Raw genomic sequence first — 5,674 nt, 5'->3', positions numbered from 1 at the left:
AGGGGGTAGGGGAGGCCGCACGGCCCTCCTGGAGCTCGGGGCAGGGAGAGGGCAGCAAACACAGAAACTCATGTAAACGTGGTGACGGCCACTGTGGGGGGCGCTGTGAAGGAACAGGGTCACGGGCTTGAAGTGCTATGGGGGACGACCATTAGGCCGCGGGCAGGGCGGGGGGCTCGGTGACAGCCCCGTGAAGCGGTGTTCCAATGACCTGCAGGAAGCGTCCGAGCCTGCGAGTGCTCAGCCACACACAGGCCACGTCTGTGCTCGTCCGTGGGTCCAGACATTCCTCGGCTGTGTGGCCAGGCTGGGCTGGGGTCCCGGGAAGCCGGTGTGCAGCCCATCCCCGCCCCCACCCCTCCCTGCCGGGGACTCACTGCTGGCCCTGGCCTCCCCACCCCGTTCCTGCCCCTGAACGGGGTCTGTGACACAGAGCACACGTGAGAGCACACAGAGGCTTCCGAGGGACAGCCGTCACCTCTCCGGGGGGCCCGTGAACCACGAAATTACATGACCTGGCAGGAAGTTATGCTCAAAACAAGGTACTAACTACCCAGAACACACGACTTCCTAATGCTTCCACCGCACGCTCCACGCGCCGGAGGCTGCGGGCACGTCCTGTGCAGCGCTCCGTGCAGGCGCGCACCCAGCCGTCTTTCTGCAGCTGCAGTGTCTGCGCCTCGGGAAATGGCAGCCCAGTCCGGGGGCCGGCTGCAAGCCCCTGGCGGCCCCGCTGCGAGAGTCCGTCTCTCCCTGCTGGGGGGAGGGGTTTACACCTCAGCCATGGGGGGGGCGCGCCCTTCCCCCTGGCGGGGCCCAGGCATCCTGCCACACAGCCTGGCTCACGAGGGATGAGGACGCAGGGCACCTGGCCAAGCGGGGCTGGAACCGAACCGGGTAATTGTGGCTTGGACACCGGACACCCTGTTCCTCCCGCCAGCCCGCGGGACGGCAGCGGGTCTGAGCTGGGCCACCTCTCCTAAGGGGCCTCCAGTGTCGCTGAGGCGGCCTTCCTGAGGCCCCGCTGGGCTCAGAGCTCAACAAAGGCAAAGCGCGTTCGCACGGAGGCCCGGACACAGAGCGAAGGTGGCCGGACGGGAGGCCATGCTGGGGAGACCCTTGCTTCGGGTTTTCCCAGTCACTGCGGTGGGCGTCGCTGCCCTGCCTGCTGCACAAGTTTAAGCCTGCGTGGATGAGCAGGGGAGGGGCAGAGAGATGGGGAGACACAGGATCCGAAGCAGCTCCAGGCTGTGAGCTGTCAGCACGGAGCCCGAGTGGGGCTCGAACCCACAAACCGCGAGGTCATGACCTGAGCCGAAGTTGGATGCTCAATCCACTGAGCCACCCAGGTGCCCCTGGCCACAATTATTACTAATTTCAAAAGAACCGTCCCCACCGCCCCCTCAGAAGTGTCCGACAGTAACTGGGCTTCCCGACCCGGGCCATCGCCTCCCGGGCAGAAGGCACGTGCCGGGTAAATGCACCCGTGGCGACCCCACAGCGGGAACCCCCCACTGGCCCACTACAGAGAAAAGGCTGAACTGTGCCCCCTCCCAAAGGGCGACATTTGTCATCGATGAGTTTCTTTTTCAACACAGAGATGACTAAATTAACTGGTTTTAATCTAGTTTTTCTCTTAGACTTTTTTTACGTTAATTTTTAAGTAATCTCTGCCCAACATGAACCCTAAGATCATGACCTCAGAACCCTAAGATCACAACCCTCTCTTACTCTGCAACATCTGAGGCACCTTCACTGGTTTTGAACTCACTGGAAAAGCATTTCATTTACTGAACTAAAAACTCACTGCAAACTGAGTTATCAATTTTAAAAGTTAAAAGTTTAACTTTTTAAAAACTTGACTGTGAAATATTTAAGCCCAAAGTCCGGCCCCCGAGGTGTGTCAACCGGCCTGCCAGCGCCTGTTCGCGGAGCGGCCACCAGAGGGCGCCTGGCCCCAGCCCAGGGGGCGCAGGAGCGGCCGCGCAGGCTGCGGTCCCAGTGCCAGCCCCCACCCCCAGGCGCTTCTCCTCCCGAAAAAATGCTCCCTGGGGACAGCACCAGTCCGTGACTGATGATGGCTGAGGCAGAAAGTTATCTTGTAAAAATTAATCTTAAGGGTTAAGCTGGCTCAGTCCGGGGATTGCACTTCACCTTGACTCTTCATCTCGGGGTGAATTCAAGACCCACCCTGGGTGTAAAGATTACTTTTTAAAAAAAAAAAAAAATGTTTTATTTATTTCTGAGAGAGAGAGAGAGAGAGACAGCGTGAGCAGGGGNAGGGGCACAGAGAGAGAGGGAGACACAGAATCCGAAGCAGGCTCCAGGCTCTGAGCTGTCAGCACAGAGCCCGACGCGGGGCTCGAACTCATGAACTGTGAGATCATGACCTGAGTGGTTGTTGGACACTTTAACCCACTGGGCCACACAGGCATCCTGTAAAGATTGCTTTTTTAAAAATCTTGGGGCGCCTGGGTGGCTTAGTCGGTTAAGTGTCCAACTTTCGCTTAGGTCGTGATCTCGCAGTTCGTGGGTTCGAGCCCCGCGTGGGGCTCTGTGCTGACTGCCAGCTCAGAGCCTGGAGCCTGCTTTGAGTCTGTGTCTCCCTCTCTCTCTGACCCTCCCCTGCTCACGCTGTCTCTCTCTCTCTCCTAGAAATAAATAAAACATTAAAAAAAAAATCTTAAAAAATAATGGGGAGCCTGGGTGGCTCAGTTGGTTAAGCGTCTGACTTCGGCTCAGGTCGTGATCTCATGGTTCATGGGATTGAGCCCCGCACCGGGCTCTGTGCTGACAGCTCAGAGCCTGGAGCCTGTTTTGGATTCTATGTCTCCCTCTCTCTCTCTGCCCCTCCTCCACTCATGCTCTGTCTCCCTCTGTCTCAAAAATAAACTTTTTTAAAAATCTAAAAAAAAATGAAAATTTTAATTAGGTCTTTAGTTTTTAGGCCCCTTGGGCTAACCTAACCTTTTATTGTTTGGATTCTTTAGCAACTACTAGAAGCTTAATAGTGAGAATCTGAAATTGTGATACTTTTTCTGAAAAAGACTTTTTTTCAATATGATTTTTATTTGTTTATTTTACACAAAGTGTGCAGAGGAGGAGAGGGGCAGAAGAGAGAGAGAGAAAGGAGAATCTTAAGCAGGCTCCACACTCAGTGGGGAGCCCAACATGGGGCTCCATCCCGTGACCCTGAGATCATGACCTGAGCCAAAATCAAGAGCCAGATGCTCAACCCACTAAGTCACTCAGGCGCCCCAGAAAAAGACGTCTTCCGATTTGATAAATACCTGCATGCAGACAAAATTTTCCACCAAGATAACTGTACAATAGCCCCCCTTACCCATGGGGGATACGTTCCAAGACCCCCAGTGAGTGTCCAAAGCTGCAGATGGTACCGAACCCCACCCCCACCTATGATAAAGTCTTACTTCTAAATTAAGACCCATAAGAGATGAACAGCAGCATAAACACAGTTGTTCTATAAACATCCCGATACAGTACACTGTGCTGCGTCACATGACTGCAGTCTCTCTGTCTCTCAGTATCTTGTAAATTTCTTTTTGGTGGGACAGAGGGATTTACTGGGGTCTCCTGGGGGGGGGGGCTGAGATGGCTGGGCCTCGAATCACTTGTCAGAGGCCACCCAGGGACCACACGGGCAGTGACGAAGCCGGGGCAGCGTCAGGGCACGGGGGCGGCGGCGAAGGCGTCCTGGGCAGTCTGGGGTGCGTGGGGAACAGCCCTACTGCTTGTGGCCAGGACTCTGGTCACCGGATGGAGGTGGGGAGTCCTATGACACACTGGGCTCACACCTCCCTTGTCAAGGGCTTCGGCCGCCCAGAGCCTCAGGCAACAGGTGCCCGCCTCCCTGAGGGAGAGGGCGCTGCCAGCAGTGGTGTCGGGATCACTAGGAGGTCTCTCCCTCAGTGTGTGACTGCGCTGTGTTCACTCTCCCTCTTGTGATGAGGTCCAGTGATGAAATGCCTTCGTGATGAGGCGAAGGAGGTGAAGGATGGAGGCGTGTGAGAAACTGCTAGGCTGCTCCTGACACTGAGCAGACGTCAGAGGGAGGAGCCTCTGCTTCTGGACCGTGGATGACAGTGAGTGACTGACATGGTGGAAAGCCACTCTGGGTAGGGGACTACTGCGTTCATTTATTCATTTGACAAACCCCAGCCTGAGCACGTGCCAGGCCTGGCACCGGTACAAACCCAAAGATGCCTAAGTGTGGCCCCCACCCTCCAAGGGATACTGTTTAAAAGACACAGCAATCCCAGGAAAATGAGGCTGGGGTAGCAGGGCAGGGGCGAGGGGGCAGCTTGCAGGAGCTCAGGGAAGACTCCCTGGAGGAAGCAGCATTTGAGACCTAAGGAGGAAGCAGGAGTCGAAGACTCAGGCAGTGTAGCTGAAGAGGATGTGTGACAAAGTCGCACCAGGCGGTGTTTGCCGGGCGGGGATGGGGCACTCTGCACGCGGCATCTAACCCCCGCGACAGAGCTCCGGGGGCCGCTCTGCTGTCGTGCCCAGGTCTCAGATGAGGGAGGAAGCTGTCCGGAGCTCACATGGCCGGGACCTGCTGGAGCCACCCAGCTGGGGACCTGGTGGGGAAGGCGGGAAGGCAGGGAAGGGCAGACAGCGGCGGCCAGATGGGAGGAGCAGGGAAAGGGTTTAAGCAGGATGCAGGCTGCCGTGTGGACAGAGACGGGGGGGGGAGACAGAGGCCGGTGGGAAGAGCAAGGGCGAAGCCGCAGAGTCACACGTGCTGCAGGGACAAGTCACTGCCAGCAGCACGGCACGGGCACGATGGGGGAGGGGAGACGGCCGGATCACTGGACCTATTAGACCATACTTCTTCCCTCGAGGAGCCGGTTCCCGCGAACACGTTGGGCCGCCCGTGCCCAGAGGCCGGCGCTCAGCCCCGCAGGCCGTGCAGGCCCCGCAGACCCTCCGGGCACAGCCAGCACCCAGCAACTTCGGGTCCCCGATGACACCACCCGTGGCTCGGCCAGGGCTGGCATGGCATCTGCAGCAGACCCTGCCTTCCGCCAAATGGGGCCAACGGGTCTTCGCCCAGGCACCCACGGCCGGTGGCTCTCGGCGCTCGGAGGGGCGGCCTCATCTGCTTACCTGAGTTGAACAGAAGGATGGCGGCTGCCCAGAGGCCCAGGACGCTGTCCGCACAGGCGGCAGATGGGGACTCCCGAAGAGCCACGTTCCGTGTTCTGATGCCCAAGCCAGGCCAGGTGGGGTCTTGGCTCGGCCGGGCCGGGGAAGGGTGGCAGCGGCAGGGGTCCGGCTGTGCTGATGGCCCCACGAGGCCCGTAACCCGCCCGTCATTCTGAGGCACGTCAGGAGATTCGCCTCTTAGTCCAGCTAATCCACACGTGAAAAATACGCCCAGTCGTGGGGAACATCAATCTGGGGTTTAAATATCCCTTTGGACGACTGACCTGTTTTCCTATGTAGAGACTCCTGTCTCGGGAGGAGCAGTTGGTCTCTGAGAATGAGGACTTTGAACTCAACGGCTTGGGAGAGGGTCCGGTATTTGCACAGGTCGTCCAAGTGTGTATTTTCATACGTGACATTTGTCTAGCCCTTTCTGTGTGGAAAGCAGCTGCAAGGTTCTATATAAGCACACGGAGGGCCGGGGGCTGGGCTGGGAGAAGCAGGG

The 5,674-nt window shown here is 57.9% G+C and overlaps 2 protein-coding genes across 2 annotated transcripts in view; one reads left to right on the top strand and one right to left on the bottom strand.

Annotated features, from left to right (window-relative positions):
• RIT1 (Ras like without CAAX 1) overlaps positions 1–5,674 on the top strand; it is a 245,244-nt gene that overhangs the window by 954 nt on the left and 238,616 nt on the right. The gene's annotated exons all lie outside the window — the stretch shown is intronic.
• PMF1 (polyamine modulated factor 1) overlaps positions 1–5,674 on the bottom strand; it is a 15,384-nt gene that overhangs the window by 3,668 nt on the left and 6,042 nt on the right. The window lies entirely within an intron of this gene.

Source organism: Crocuta crocuta, unplaced genomic scaffold, assembly GCF_008692635.1.
Source record: "Crocuta crocuta isolate KB4526 unplaced genomic scaffold, BGI_CrCroc_1.0 scaffold528, whole genome shotgun sequence".
Classification (NCBI taxonomy): Eukaryota; Metazoa; Chordata; class Mammalia; order Carnivora; family Hyaenidae; genus Crocuta; species Crocuta crocuta.
The sequence above is the reverse complement of the archived record's forward strand: the minus strand, read 5'-3'. Positions and strand labels throughout refer to the sequence as shown.